The sequence below is a fragment of the Crocuta crocuta genome, unplaced genomic scaffold (genome assembly GCF_008692635.1).
Source record: "Crocuta crocuta isolate KB4526 unplaced genomic scaffold, BGI_CrCroc_1.0 scaffold200, whole genome shotgun sequence".
In the NCBI taxonomy this organism is placed as follows: Eukaryota; Metazoa; Chordata; class Mammalia; order Carnivora; family Hyaenidae; genus Crocuta; species Crocuta crocuta.
The window spans coordinates 1,151,185-1,167,743 of record NW_027527135.1 but is presented as its reverse complement, the minus strand read 5'-3'; the positions used below and the strand labels follow the sequence as shown (position 1 = coordinate 1,167,743).

General features: G+C 37.0%; 1 long non-coding RNA gene across 2 annotated transcripts in view; it reads right to left on the bottom strand.

The window, feature by feature from the left end:
* Positions 1–1,767: 1,767 nt before the first annotated feature.
* The window catches only part of LOC144226180 (uncharacterized), a 60,280-nt gene continuing 45,488 nt past the window's right edge, over positions 1,768–16,559 (bottom strand). For both annotated transcript variants that reach the window (XR_013333547.1, XR_013333566.1), the window contains exon 4: positions 1,768–1,826. This is a non-coding gene — a long non-coding RNA (uncharacterized LOC144226180). The remainder of the gene's footprint in view (positions 1,827–16,559) is intronic.

Genomic DNA, 16,559 nt, shown 5'->3' with positions numbered 1-16,559 from the left:
AGCAAGTGTAGGGCATTTTTCCATACCATAATGCATGGGAAATTGAAAACCCATGCATTTTGTAAATCTTCCAGTAAAGATAATAAAACACCTTAGAAAAGGGGGAGGGGCAGACCTTTCAACACCCATGTAACCATAAAGAAAGCACTACCAGAAATTTATAATAACTGTAGTTTTGGAAATAATTTGGATAGTCCAGGCAGAAAGCTCAGGGTGGCTAAGGACTACTTTTTAGGATATTAATCTATATAAAATCAACAGAGTAGAAATACTGACTAGGGGACACTGAGCCTGTGAGATACAGATTGCTGAGCCCCAGGGTGTGGTTGAGGTGGGCACAGAAGGAAGTTCAGCCTTCCTTCATCCCAGCGTCACACACACACCTCCCTGGAGAGGGAAATCTGGCTGTAGGGAATCTGTTTAAATTTCCTTAAGTTACAGTTGAAAGTGATCTCTCCTTTTCTGCTCAAAATTTAACTCTACTACCTCCCATTTTGTTTTCCCAATTTCATATGAATTATTATAATTTTCATATGTTACTCCATCTTTCCTCTATTTTCCAATTGTTTATGGGCTAATTGGGTATTATAGAAATACTTGAGTAGAAGAACAGATCTAGTGTATTTAGGAAGCAAATGAGAGACCAAGTCCATTTATTCCAGAGATTTTCAATAGGAGTGAGAAGAGATAAACTAGAGATGTTTTGATACATGCTATAAATTTAAAATTTTTTGATAAATAACAAATGACAATTCAAAGAGGAAATAATTAAAAATATGTTTAAGGGTTGGAACTATAAGATATTAATCACCCCCATCTAAAGTGTATTTTTTTATGAGGGTAAATAAAAATGATTTGAAATCAAATTACATCTCTACGCTAAAATATAGAGGTGACAGAAGAGAAAAGGTGGAGAGAAAGAGAGTTCTGATTCAGAACTCTGATTTGATTCCATGTCGAACAGAGTGCCTGACACTAAGAAGGGCCTAAATGTCTGGAATGAGATCAGCTGTCACATGCGTTTGAATTTTATTCCAGGAGACTAGTTAAGCTTCCATTAAGGAAGCTTCTGATTTGCTCATTGTTGAGGATAAATATATACCCGCACATGTTAACATTACTAAGAAAAAATATTTTTATTTTTAAATGTTTATTTCAAGAGACAGAGAGGAAGAGAGGGAGGGGCAGAGAGAGGGAAGGAGAGAATCCTAAGCAGACTCCGTGCTGTCAGCTGTCAGTGTAGAGCCCCGCGGTGGGGCTCTATCTCACAAACTATGAAGACTTGAACTGAGCTGAAATCAAGATTTGGCTGCTTAACCAACTGAGCCACCCAGGTTTTCCAGAAAAAAAATTTTTTAAAGCTAAAATCTACTTTAAATCTTAAATCAAATGGATAGAGGTCAAAGAGTGAGCAGATATTTGACAGATTATAATTTGGATTTGTGGAGAGTGGCAGAAGTGGTGTGATGAGTCTCCCAGTGCCGTGCTATGCAGGCAGTGACCCACTTGACAGACCATAAGCCCAAATAAGTGATGGTCTCATACATAGGCTATTTGATGAACCAGCTTAACTTGTTTTACATATGGTAAACCTGATGGTTAGAGAAATGAAACAATTTAAGATGTTTTGTGTCACATTGAACAACTGATATACTTTTATAAGTAAAAAAATATATAGAAACATTAATTTTGTTTACCTTTGGTGGACCCTGAGGCTCTCTGAATAATTATTTACGTATACTCCTCAGTATTGTTGAAATTTTACAACTGTGTTTGTATTTTGTTAAAATTTTTGTAGATTGCCTTGCTCCAAGTCTTCCACACACCTAAAAGAAATTTTACATTAAAAAATATATGGAGATTGCCAAGCTTTTGTAGGTAAGAAAAAAAAAAAGGTGCTAAATAGTCTGCAGATCCTGCACAGTTTCGCAAAGTACTCTGCTTTCATTTTCACAAAGGAATAGATTATTCCCCCTCTGTTTTGCTGGTCTCTAAACTTGTTGTTCTCATGCAGGTTACATTAGAATTACCTGAATTAAAAGACACCCATGCCAGGCCCCACCCCAGAGACCAATTTGGTGCATCTGGAGTGGAGCCAGAATGCTGGTAGAATTGGGAAGTTCCCCAGTTGATGCTCATTTGCAGCTCTAAAGGACAATCCTCAAAGTGTTGTGCACCCCTCGAAATCCCTCAGACCTTTACAGAAGGTCCATGAGGCAAAACCTATTTTCATAATAATACTAAACCATGATTTGCCCTTTTCACTGTATTGACATTTGCACTGATAGAGCACAAGGCAATGATGTGTGATACGCTGGCACCTCAGCATGAACCAAGACAGTGCCAATGGAGTGTTCTAGTGGGTACTGTGTTCTTTACTGTCACACAGCTTCCATTAAAAAAAAAATGCTAGTTTCATTTAGGAGTGTCCTTGATGAAGCGGTAGCAACTTTTTTTTTTTTAATAGTTTATTGTCAAATTAGTTTCCACATAACACTCAGTGCTCATCCCCACAAGTGTTCTCCTCCATGCCCATCCCCCCTCCCCCCACATCCATCAGTCCTCAGTTTTTGTCAGCATTCAAGAGTCTCTCATGGTTTGCTTCTCTCCCTTTCCCCCACCATTTCTGCCCTTCTTCTCCCCCTTGTTCCTCCGTCAAGTTCCTCCTAATCCTCCTATACGTGCAAACATATGATATTTGTCCTTCTCTGCCTGACTTATTTCGCTCAGCATAATAGCAATAGCACTGCTAGGAATTTACCCAAGGGATACAGAAATGCTGAGGCATAGGAGCACATGTACCCCAATGTTCATAGCAGCACTCTCCACAATAGCTAAAACATGGAAAGAGCCTAAGTGTCCATCAACAGATGAATGGATCAAGAAGATGTGGTTTATCTATACCATGGAATACTACGTGGCAATGAGAAACAATGAAATCTGGCCATGTGTAGCAACATGGATGGACCTTGAGGGTGTTATGCGAAGCGGTAGCAACTTTTAACTGTATTATATCTCAGCTCTTGAGTATATGTCTTTCTAATATTTTGTGACCAAACGAGAAACACAGAGAAAGCTCTCTGACACATAAGGAAGTACATGGGTGATTACTTGAGTGGGGGCCTGAACTAGCTATTCACTTAGCTGCTTTTCTTTTCATGAAATATTGCTTTGACTTGAAAGTCTGTCAGACTGTACTTATTCAAATTTGAGCATTTGACAGGCTTTTTCTTACCTTTCTTTTAATGAATCATTTGAGCCTATCACTTCAAGGAAAACAACTATTTGTTGCCAGTGGGAAAATTTGAACTTTCAAATGAAAATTAGGATTTAAAAAAATTTGCTTCTAGCACCATGAGCTTAACAGCTTTCCCATGCTGGCTTTTCTGATTAGATTCCTGGTGACATTAACAAGTGTGATATTAAAAAATATTACATAATGAGGGGCGCCTGGGTGACTCCGTCAGTTGAACGTTCAACTCTTGGTTTAGGCTCCAGTCATGATCTCACAGTTCGTGAGTTTAAGCCCTTTGTTGGGCTCTGTGCTGACTGTGCAGTCAGCTTGGGATTTGCTTTTTCTCTGCCCATCCTCTGTTCTGTCTGTGTCTCAAAAATAAAATAAATATTTAAAAATATATTACATAATGAAATTTGTAAAATTTGAAAGATCATAGTGAAGTAATATTTTCCAAGGGAACAATGCATAAGTTACAAAATCACACATGGGTAAAAGATCCACTAAAATGCACAATAGATCAATACACTGTAATATAACAGAGTCTGAAGTTTCCTTGACATGATTGCCGATTCCATACTGCAAGCAATTTTTAAAAAATTATTGCTTGTCAATAGTTGATGTCCTATCAAAAAAATAATATCTACAATTACCTGGGAAGGCTATTAAAAATGCTTTTCCCTGTTGCAACTTCATGGTTTTGAGGTGGGTTTTCTTAATATTCTTCAACCTAACCTATGACAGCAAAAGCTCATATGCAGAAGCAGATATGATAATCAAGCTGTCTCTCATGAAGTCAGAATTAAAAGATGTTTCCAAAGCTTTAAAATAATGTCACTCCTTTCTTTTTTTCCTTAAAACATATATTTTATTATAAAAATCAAATATGTGTTAGAAATTAAGATGGTCATTGTTGCAAAATCTATCAAAGACTTTTTTGTTTTGAAAATCACTAAACTTATCAGGGCAATTTCTCTTGTCCAGCTTTATTGAGATAGAATTGAAGTATAGTGCTATGTAAGCTTAAGGTGTACCCCAGAATGGTTTGATGTGTGCACATATTGTGAAATGACCACAGTAAGTATAGTTAAGTCATTCATCACTGCATATTGTTTTTGTGATGAGAACTTTTAAGATCTCTTCTTTTAAAAATGATCAAATACTCAATTCAGTAGTGTTAACTGTATTCACCATGCTGTAGATTACATTCCCAGAATTTCTGAACCTTATAACTGGAAGTTTTACCTTTTGACCACCTTCAATCTGTTCTCTGTTTTTATGAATTTGAGTTTTTTTTCCTATTCCATGGACAGGTGGGATCATATAGTATTTATCTTTGTTTGACTTATTTCACTTAGTATAATGCCCTCAAAGTTCATTCAGATCATCACTAATGGCAGGATTTCCTTGTTTTGTATCACTGAGTAGTATTCCAGTATATATGTATATGTATATCTGTGTATATGTATATATATGTGTATATATAAATACAGATACCAGGTTTTCTTTATCCATTCATTCATCGATGGGCACTTAAGTTGTTTCTGTGTCTCAGCTATTGTCAATAATGCTGCTATGAATACGGGAGTGCAGATATCTCTTTCAGCAATGATTTTGTTTCCTTCAGATACATCTCAGAAGTAGGATTTGCTGCATCATGTGGTAGTTCTCTTTCTTTTATGTTTTTTAAGTTTATTTCTTTATTTTGAGAGAGAGAAAGAAGGTGACCAAGGGAGGGGCAGAGAGAGTGTGAGAGAAAGAGAAGGAGAGAGAGAGAATTCCAAGCAGGCCTGCACTGTGAGCACAGGAGCCTGTCACAGGGTTTGATATCATGGAATGTGAGATTATGACCTAAGGCAAAATCAAGAATTGGGCACTCCAAGGAATGAGGCACCCAAGTGCCCCATGGTAGTTCTATTTCTAATTTTTTGAGGAGCTATTTTCCACAGTGGCTGTACTGATTTACATTCCCACCAACAGCGCATGAGGGTTCCTTTTTCTCCATATTTTCTCCAGCACTTGTTATATCTTTTTTTTTATTTTTTAATAGTTTATTGTCAAATTAGTTTCCACATAACACTCAGTGCTCATCCCCACAAGTGTCCTCCTCCATGCCCATCCCCCCCTCCCCCCACATCCATCAGTCCTCAGTTTTTGTCAGCATTCAAGAGTCTCTCATGGTTTGCCTCTCTCCCTTTCCCCCACCATTTCCGCCCTTCTTCTCCCCCTTGTTCCTCCGTCAAGTTCCTCCTAATCCTCCTATACGTGCAAACATATGATATTTGTCCTTCTCTGCCTGACTTATTTCGCTCAGCATAACACCCTCAAGGTCCATCCATGTTGCTACACATGGCCAGATTTCATTGTTTCTCATTGCCATGTAGTATTCCATGGTATAGATAAACCACATCTTCTTGATCCATTCATCTGTTGATGGACACTTAGGCTCTTTCCATGTTTTAGCTATTGTGGAGAGCAGCACTTGTTATATCTTGTCTTTTTGACAATAACTGTTCTAACATGTGGGAGGTGATATCTTACTTTAGTTTTGATTTGCATTTCCTTGATCATTAGTGATTTTGGATATTAACCCCTTATCAGATATGTAGTTTGCAAGTATTTTCTCTGATTCTATAGGTTGCCTTTTCATTGTATTGATCATGTCTTTTGCTGTACAGGAGCTTTTTTAGTTTGATGTGGTCCTACTTGTTGATTTTTGCTTTCATTGCTTATTTTAGGTGTCACATACAAAAAATCATTGTGGAAACCAATTTCAAGATTTTTCCTTGTTTTCTTCTAGGAGTGTTATGGCTTCAGATCTTAGATTTAAGATTTTAATTCATTTTGAGTTAATTTCTGTGAGCGGTGTAAGATAGGGATTTCAGTTTCATTCTCTTGCATGTGCATATCCAGTTTTCCCAGCACTACTTATTTTTTAAAAATTTTATTTATTTATTTTGAGAGAGCGAGAGAGAGAGAGAGAGGAGGATGAACCAGTGGGGGAGGGATAGAAAGAGAAGGAGAGAATTCTAAGTAGGTCCCATACTGTCAGCGCAGAGCCCCACTTGGGGCTTGATCTCAAGAACTGTGAGATCATGGCCTGACCTGAAATCAAGAGTTGGATGTTGAGCTGACTGAGCCACCCAGGTGCCCCTCCCAGCACCCTTTATTAAAGAAACTATTACTCACTGAGTATTCTGGGATTCCTTGTCAAATATTAGTTGACTATATTTTATAGGTTTATTTCTGGGGTCTTGATTTTGTCCTACTGGTCTAGGTGTCTGTCTTTATGCCATGACATGCTGTTTGATTACTCTAGCTTTAAAGTCAGAAAATGTGATGCCTCCAGTTTTGTTCTTTCTCAGGACTACTTTGCCAATTTCTCACCTTTTTTTGTCTTGGAAAATAGTTATTCTGATGAAAGTATGTTATTAGTATTAATTAGTAATGATTTATTACTGTTATTTTAAATAAATTTGTCTAGATTTCAAATATGGAATAAGTAGAACCCACATATTGTTTTGTTGTTGTTGCTTTTTGTTCGTCTGCAAGATGTAAAGCATTCTGAGACCACAAGTTTGAGAACCTTGAGAACCATCATGCTTTCTGTCAATCCTCTCTCTCTTGGTACACACACACACACACACACACACACACACACACACAAGCTTCAATTACTTTCTCAGGTGATATTTAGTCATGATGATTAGTTATGTTGAGCATCATTTCATGTGCTTGTTGGCCATCTTTTTATGTCTTGTTGGAAAAATTCCTATTCAGGTCTTCGGCCCACTTTGGGGCCGAAAAAATTGTTTAATTTTTTTTTGCTATTGAGTTGTATCTGTTCTTTATATATTTTGGATATTAACCCCTTACTAAATATATGATTCAAAAATAGTTTCTCCCATTCTGTAGGTTGGCTTTTCATTTTATTGATAGTACCGTTTGCTGTGCAGAAGCTTTTTAGTTTGATATTACCCCCCATGTTTGTTTTTGCATTTTTTTGGTTTTGCATTTGGTGTCAGATTAAAAATATCATCAGCAAGATCTGTGTCAAGGAGCTTACTATCTATGGTTTCTTCTAGGAGCTTTATGGTTTCAGGTCTTATGTTCAAGTCTTTAATCCATTTTAGTTAATTTTCATGTATGATGTAATATAGTGGTCCAGTTTCATTAATATATTCTTATTAAATATTAATATATTCTTATTAAATGAATAAATGATAATTCATATATTTTTTATCCTTTGACAGACTATTTCAGAGAGAATTCTGATATGTTTTTCCCCATTGCTACTCTTATTGAACAGTTATTTATAAAATCATGATTAAATTTATTTTCACAATTATGCATATGCAAGTTGTGTGTATTTGACATGCATATTCTTCTAACAGGTCTACCAATAAAGAGAAAATTAAGAGGAATAATATTCATATTCACATAATTTTAGGTTTGATGATAGAGATGCCTGTTTGGATGAAACTGATGTACACAGCTCCCTTGACAAATTCACCGTCATATTTCAACTATTCCAACATTGTGGAAAGCTATTTTCATCAGGTCAAGTACTGAATTCATTAACTATTTATCAGATGTTTGAAATTAAGCAGAATTAGACTCCCAGCAGATGGCTTGGGACTTGATATTCCCCACCACAACTATATCTTACATTCAGGTCAGTTTGATGTTCTAGAGATATATTTGCGGGTCTGTTCCATTTGGCTTCTAGGTCTTTAGAATATTTCCACAATATTATCCATTCTCTTTCCCTTTCCTTTTGTTGTCATCTATGTTTCATACCAAATTGCCTCTTTTGAGACTTCTAAACAATTTTATCATTTTGCTTTTCCTTCCTTTCTAGTATATCTATTTCTTCCAATGGATGGAGGGAATCAAAAGTAATATTACTAACTACTTTCTTTATGCCAACTTCCACTGTTTTGGCCTATAATCCTCATAAAATTCTTATTTCCATTTCTCCCAAGTACCAGAGGGAGAGTTTATTTCCAGAAAATAAATTGCTAAAAAATTTGGTAATGAAATTTGGCTCCAATTTCTTCAATTATAATGATCATTATCTACCATTATATTGTTCTTCCTCTTTTTTTTAAGCATGAGCCCAAGTCCATTAAATTTTGGCAATAATTAGGATATTAGTAATTACGTTCTGTAGTACATGTCAATTTCAGGCTTATTGCCTATTTTTGGTACATCAGTATATATGCACATGAAATCATAAATATTGCTACGAATATAATCTTTACTTTCTCTTAATGAATCCAAGTGCTTGTACTATAAGTCCGTCCTTTAATGTCTAATAGTTCTAGTTTCCAATTTGGTTTTTGACTCTTTTAGTTTAAATAGTGATAGCCTGATAATAGTAAGAGCTAGCTGTCATTCGGTGCACAGCATTATGAAAGGCACCATCTCATTTAGCCACAGAATAAGCTGTGTGGCAGGGATTTTTTACATGGAGGAAGTGGGTGCTCAGAATGATCAACTGACTTCCAAAGATTTGTATGAATCCAGAAGAAAGAGCATAATCACTTCTTGCTAAAATTCTTGCTAAATTCTCGTGAATTTAGTTGGGAATTTAGAAACCATCAAAGGCTGCGTAGTGGATTCTTTAGCTGGAAGCCCCTTTCAGCTACCCTCCAAATCAAAGACATAGGCAGTTGCTTTCTATACAGCACTAGACCAGTAAAATAGAATTGGGGTTTTAAAAAGAACATATTTGCATTTTTCTGTGTATGCTTCTATTTGAAAATTACTGTAGTTTCTCATTTTTATTTAAAGAAATTTTCTCCAATGGACCTTTGTGAATTGTATTATTGCTTTGATTAGAGATTTGGTATAAAATTTTTTTTTAAAGATTTTTTTTTTAAATGTTTTATTTATTTCTAGGAGAGAGAGACAGCGTGAGCAGGGGAGGGTCAGAGAGAGAGGGAGTCACAGACTGAAACAGGCTCCAGGCTCTGAGCTGGCAGTCAGCACAGAGCCCGACGTGGGGCTCGAACCCACGAACCGTGAGATCATGACCTAAGCGAAAGTCGGAAAGTCGGACGCTTAACCGACTAAGCCACCCAGGCGCCCCAAGATTTGGTATAAAATTTTATTAGTTTTTATTCTATTCCAACTTAATATTTCTGGCATCATTTTCAGAAATTAAACTCTATAGATGGGCCAAATTCTGCCACCCTAGAAAGCTAGGCATTGTAGGGTGGGGTTGTCTAGTGCACAACATTGTTTTGGGTCTTTTGTGAGGTACTCAAGCCACTCCTATAAAGGCAGAAACTGCTTTGTTATTCCCACTTTTCTTAACATCTAATTAAGAATATAATGCTTTTTTATGAAAATTAAGATGTTTCACTTTTATTGTAAGTAGACTATTTTAGCATTCCCAGTATTCTTTTTATATAGATACGCTTTAATATACTTGGATGGTGATTTTATAGCAGAATGGGAAGTAATTAAAATATAAAAATTAACTTGCTCCAGAGATTACTTTATGTGACTTCAGCTTCTGGGAAATTGAATATTGTTTAATTTCACAGACAGAGCACAAGGTATGGGTAATTACATGTTCATTGGTATTCTACTTACGGCTATTCTTCATTCCTTTGCATCCTAGTTACCTCTACTTGCTCTATGCTAAATAACTACACTGGGGAGTGGTTCTGAAGTCCCTTGTATTTTGATGAACTTCTACAATTTGCAACTTTAGACTGAAGCAGGTATGGGATACTTATGAACCCCTGAAGAGGTGTATTAAGCTTGAGTGGGCAAGAGACAGGTATGACTTACAGGGTGGGTGAGGGGAGGTTTATAATATCCATCAGTAGGTAGTTGAATTGAGTTCCAAGGTCTTTTTAAAAATAATTTTTAAAGCTTATTTATTTTTGAGAGAGTGACACAGAATACGAGCAGGGGAGAAGCAGACACACAAACACACACACACACACACACACACACACACACACACACAGAATCTGAAGCAGGCTCCAGGTTGTGAGCTGTCAGCACAGAACCTGACATGGGGCTTGACTCAGAAACCATGGAATCTTGACCTAAGCTGAAGTTGGACACTCCACCAACTGAGCCACTCAGGTGCCCCGAGTTCCAAGGTCTTTTAAGAGTTTTTAGTTTATAACAAAAGTCCTAAAGAACTCTGGCCTTTGAACTGAAGAACTAAGTACGATTGTGGCCAGGCAACAGATCAATGGTATTTTTCTTGTAGTCAGGTGACAACACATTTGATAATTGCCTTGTTGATTATAATGCCAAATATAGTTAGGTGAATTGCTGTCTGTCACGAGAGGAAAATCTCTTTCTACTCTTGGTTCTGGGGAATGTCCCCAAATTTGTTAGTATCAGCCTCCAAATAAATCACATAGGATAGACTGATTAATTCTGTGGCCTGGTCAGGATTTTATAAACATTCAGCTTAACATTTAAGAGTCTAGTAATAAAAAAGTTATTTGATCACCTTTGAGGAATCTAATTTCTGATTTTGGTCTGTTACTGGTCTCTATTGGGAATTTGAGTGGAAGGAGACTGGGTACTTTTTTGCCATGGGCAGTTTGGTTCATTTTGGTATTCTCCAGAACACCTTCTGTAGTACATATGGAAGATACCATATAAACATTTATTAAATTGAGTTTTCATGATCTTATGCTTGCATGCTTCAAGTAGTTTTTTCTCTTCTAAGTCAGCCCAAAAATTGTATTGACATGGTATGAAAAACCTTATCTGAAATGCTATTGGTCACAATTGAATTACTTACTTTTCTCATACTCAACCCGGCATTGAGCATCTATAAGGACTCTATATTAGTTTGGATTCCCTGAAAAACAAAATTCTAGGGAAAATAATTGAGTGCTAAGTGTATTTTTGTTTTTGTTTTATTTTGTTTTTTTGGTATGTTTGTTTGTTTTTTGAAGGGAATGGCCAAGATAATTCTGGGACACATATTGAAAGAATGGGAAATAAAGTAGGCAGAGTGGAAGAGACAATAAAATGTGTGTTTATGCGTAGGGTAACTGGAATTTAATCCTGCTGGGGAGCTTCTGAGAGCTACCACTCATTATTTTAAACTTATATGTCAGATCTCCTACAATATATATGTCTTTATTAACCAGCCTATTTTAATTTTTCATTTTTTTAATGTTTATTTATTTTTGAGAGACAAAGACAGAGCTTGGGTGAGGGAGGGGCAGAGAGAGTGGGAGACACAGAATCTAAAGCAGGCTCCAGGCTCTGAGCTGTTAGCACAGAGCCCGACGTGGGGTTTAAACTCATGAACTGCAAGATCATGACCTGAGCTAAAGTCGGATACATAACCAACTGAGCCACCCACCCAGTTACCCCTCTGGTTTACCATTTCAAAAATCCTAGAGCCCTTAAGAATTATGTTAAATTGACTCTGACTGTACTCTAAAGATGGAACAAAGCCTTGATGGCAGCATATCTGTTTCCAATATGGTTTACTGAATATTTTAAGCCCACTGTTGAGAACCGCTGCTCAGCAAAACAAATTATTTTCAAAATATTACTGCTCATTGACAATGCACCTGGTCAATCAAGACCCCTGATTGAGACATACCACCAGACAATTTTATTTTCATACCTCTTAATAGAAATTCCATTCTGCAGACCATTGATCAGGGAGTATTTTTGACTTTCAAATCTTATTACTTAAGAAATACATTTTGTGAGGCTATAGTTGCCATGGACCATGATTCCTCTGATGGATCTGGACAAAGTAAACTGAAAGTTTTCTGGAAAGAATTCCTCATTCTAGATGCCATTAAGATCATTCATGATTTAGAAGAGATAAAAATATCAACATGAGGGGAGCCTAGTGGCTCTGTCGGTTAAGCATCAACTCTTGATTTTGGTTCAGATCATGATCTCTTGGTTAGTGAGATGGAGCCCTACACTGGCCTCCACACTGACAGTGTGGAGCCTGCTTGGGATTCCCTCTATGCCCCTCCCCTGCTTGCAGGCACCTTCTTTCTCTCTCAAAACAAATAAATAAACTTAAAAAATATATCAACATAAATGGGAGTTTGGAAGAAATCGATTCCAACTTTCCTGAATGATGAGTGTGAGGGGTTTACAACTTCAGTGGAGGAGATAAATACAGGTGTGGTGGAAATAGCAAGAGAAGTAGAACTAGAGGTGGAGCCTGAAGATGACACTGAGTGGCTTCAATCTCATGATCAAACTTTCACAGATGAGGAGTTGTTTCTTATGGATGAGCAAAGAAAGCAGTTTCTGGAAATGGAATCTACTGCTGAAGATGCTGTGAAGACTGTTGAAATGAAAATGGATTTAGAATCTTATGTAAACATAGTTGATAAGGCAGTAGCAAGTTTTGAGAGGATTGATGCAAATTTTGAAAGAAGTTCTGCTATGAGTAAAATACTGTCAAACAACCTCCCATGCTATAGAGAAATCATCTGTGAAAGAGCAGTTGATTGGTGTGGTAAAGTTCATTGTTGTCTTATTTTAAGAGCTTGTCACAGCCACTCGAGTCTTCATGCCTAGCACCCTCCTCAGTCATCAGCCATCAACACAAGGGCAAGACTCTCCACCAGCAGAAAAAATTATGACTTGCTGAAGGCTNACACACACACACACACACACACACACACACACACACAGAATCTGAAGCAGGCTCCAGGTTGTGAGCTGTCAGCACAGAACCTGACATGGGGCTTGACTCAGAAACCATGGAATCTTGACCTAAGCTGAAGTTGGACCCTCCACCAACTGAGCCACTCAGGTGCCCCGAGTTCCAAGGTCTTTTAAGAGTTTTTAGTTTATAACAAAAGTCCTAAAGAACTCTGGCCTTTGAACTGAAGAACTAAGTACGATTGTGGCCAGGCAACAGATCAATGGTATTTTTCTTGTAGTCAGGTGACAACACATTTGATAATTGCCTTGTTGATTATAATGCCAAATATAGTTAGGTGAATTGCTGTCTGTCACGAGAGGAAAATCTCTTTCTACTCTTGGTTCTGGGGAATGTCCCCAAATTTGTTAGTATCAGCCTCCAAATAAATCACATAGGAGAGACTGATTAATTCTGTGGCCTGGTCAGGATTTTATAAACATTCAGCTTAACATTTAAGAGTCTAGTAATAAAAAAGTTATTTGATCACCTTTGAGGAATCTAATTTCTGATTTTGGTCTGTTACTGGTCTCTATTGGGAATTTGAGTGGAAGGAGACTGGGTACTTTTTTGCCATGGGCAGTTTGGTTCATTTTGGTATTCTCCAGAACACCTTCTGTAGTACATATGGAAGATACCATATAAACATTTATTAAATTGAGTTTTCATGATCTTATGCTTGCATGCTTCAAGTAGTTTTTTCTCTTCTAAGTCAGCCCAAAAATTGTATTGACATGGTATGAAAAACCTTATCTGAAATGCTATTGGTCACAATTGAATTACTTACTTTTCTCATACTCAACCCGGCATTGAGCATCTATAAGGACTCTATATTAGTTTGGATTCCCTGAAAAACAAAATTCTAGGGAAAATAATTGAGTGCTAAGTGTATTTTTGTTTTTGTTTTATTTTGTTTTTTTGGTATGTTTGTTTGTTTTTTGAAGGGAATGGCCAAGATAATTCTGGGACACATATTGAAAGAATGGGAAATAAAGTAGGCAGAGTGGAAGAGACAATAAAATGTGTGTTTATGCGTAGGGTAACTGGAATTTAATCCTGCTGGGGAGCTTCTGAGAGCTACCACTCATTATTTTAAACTTATATGTCAGATCTCCTACAATATATATGTCTTTATTAACCAGCCTATTTTAATTTTTCATTTTTTTAATGTTTATTTATTTTTGAGAGACAAAGACAGAGCTTGGGTGAGGGAGGGGCAGAGAGAGTGGGAGACACAGAATCTAAAGCAGGCTCCAGGCTCTGAGCTGTTAGCACAGAGCCCGACGTGGGGTTTAAACTCATGAACTGCAAGATCATGACCTGAGCTAAAGTCGGATACATAACCAACTGAGCCACCCACCCAGTTACCCCTCTGGTTTACCATTTCAAAAATCCTAGAGCCCTTAAGAATTATGTTAAATTGACTCTGACTGTACTCTAAAGATGGAACAAAGCCTTGATGGCAGCATATCTGTTTCCAATATGGTTTACTGAATATTTTAAGCCCACTGTTGAGAACCGCTGCTCAGCAAAACAAATTATTTTCAAAATATTACTGCTCATTGACAATGCACCTGGTCAATCAAGACCCCTGATTGAGACATACCACCAGACAATTTTATTTTCATACCTCTTAATAGAAATTCCATTCTGCAGACCATTGATCAGGGAGTAGTTTTGACTTTCAAATCTTATTACTTAAGAAATACATTTTGTGAGGCTATAGTTGCCATGGACCATGATTCCTCTGATGGATCTGGACAAAGTAAACTGAAAGTTTTCTGGAAAGAATTCCTCATTCTAGATGCCATTAAGATCATTCATGATTTAGAAGAGATAAAAATATCAACATGAGGGGAGCCTAGTGGCTCTGTCGGTTAAGCATCAACTCTTGATTTTGGTTCAGATCATGATCTCTTGGTTAGTGAGATGGAGCCCTACACTGGCCTCCACACTGACAGTGTGGAGCCTGCTTGGGATTCCCTCTATGCCCCTCCCCTGCTTGCAGGCACCTTCTTTCTCTCTCAAAACAAATAAATAAACTTAAAAAATATATCAACATAAATGGGAGTTTGGAAGAAATCGATTCCAACTTTCCTGAATGATGAGTGTGAGGGGTTTACAACTTCAGTGGAGGAGATAAATACAGGTGTGGTGGAAATAGCAAGAGAAGTAGAACTAGAGGTGGAGCCTGAAGATGACACTGAGTGGCTTCAATCTCATGATCAAACTTTCACAGATGAGGAGTTGTTTCTTATGGATGAGCAAAGAAAGCAGTTTCTGGAAATGGAATCTACTGCTGAAGATGCTGTGAAGACTGTTGAAATGAAAATGGATTTAGAATCTTATGTAAACATAGTTGATAAGGCAGTAGCAAGTTTTGAGAGGATTGATGCAAATTTTGAAAGAAGTTCTGCTATGAGTAAAATACTGTCAACCTCCCATGCTATAGAGAAATCATCTGTGAAAGAGCAGTTGATTGGTGTGGTAAAGTTCATTGTTGTCTTATTTTAAGAGGTTGTCACAGCCACTCGAGTCTTCATTCCTAGCACCCTCCTCAGTCATCAGCCATCAACACAAGGGCAAGACTCTCCACCAGCAGAAAAAATTATGACTTGCTGAAGGCTCAGATGATGGTTAGAAAATTTTTAGCATTGAATTATTTTTTAAATTAAGGAACATACATTGTTTTTTAGACATAATGCTATTGCACACATAGTAGACTACAGGATAGTGTAAACATAACTTTTATATGCACTGGGAAACTAAAAAATTCTTTTGAAGTCACTTTGTTGTGATATTTGGTTTATTGCTGTGATCTGGAGCCAAACTATAATATCTGTGAGGTGTGCTTCTGTTTCGACTAGCTTTTGCAAGAAGGCCTTACTTTATGAATTTAAGAGTTAAGTATTTAAGCAAATTATACTAGTTTCTCAAATATCAACCAAAGACAGAATTTCAAGCTTGAAACTGAAAGAATGCAGATATGCAAATGTCTCAAAATTCTCATTCTACTAGTGAAAGGAGTAGTCTCCTTGCTTCCTTTCTGGTCAGCCCTGCTGTACACGGACACAATTTTTTTTCATGGGAGATTTATAAACCTTCTTGACACTGATGAGGAGGATGTGTGTATGACTGTCAACCCAAGGAACACTTTGAAGACATTTTGATGATTACTTAATCTTGTCCTCTAATTCAAGTTTTTACTGTTCAAGAGTTTAAGGGGTGATTGACACATCTGGCATTTTCTAATTATTTCACATTGACCAGTAGGTTTAGGGAGAGTTTTCCATTTGGGTTGTTTTACATTTTATCTACATGCACAGCAAGAAGGAAGTAAGATGATGGAGGAGCTTAAATGGGCTGGTTATTTTCAATTTCTTTCACCAATTTCAAGCAGTTTATATTTCTTTTACTGTGTTAGCCCTTGTGATTACTACACTTGAAACACCATGATTTTCTACAAAGACTGAGGAAAAGCGGGTGTAAGAGAACAATTTTAGCATCTGTAGAGGGCATTTTCAGTAGAATGTCATTTTGAGCCTGCATAATGCTCTCATATGCAATTAGTAATATTTGGTTTAGTTTTTCCCCTCAATTCTTATTCTTTTAGTTCTTTTAAATTCAGAAAGCACTGACAGTTGCCAA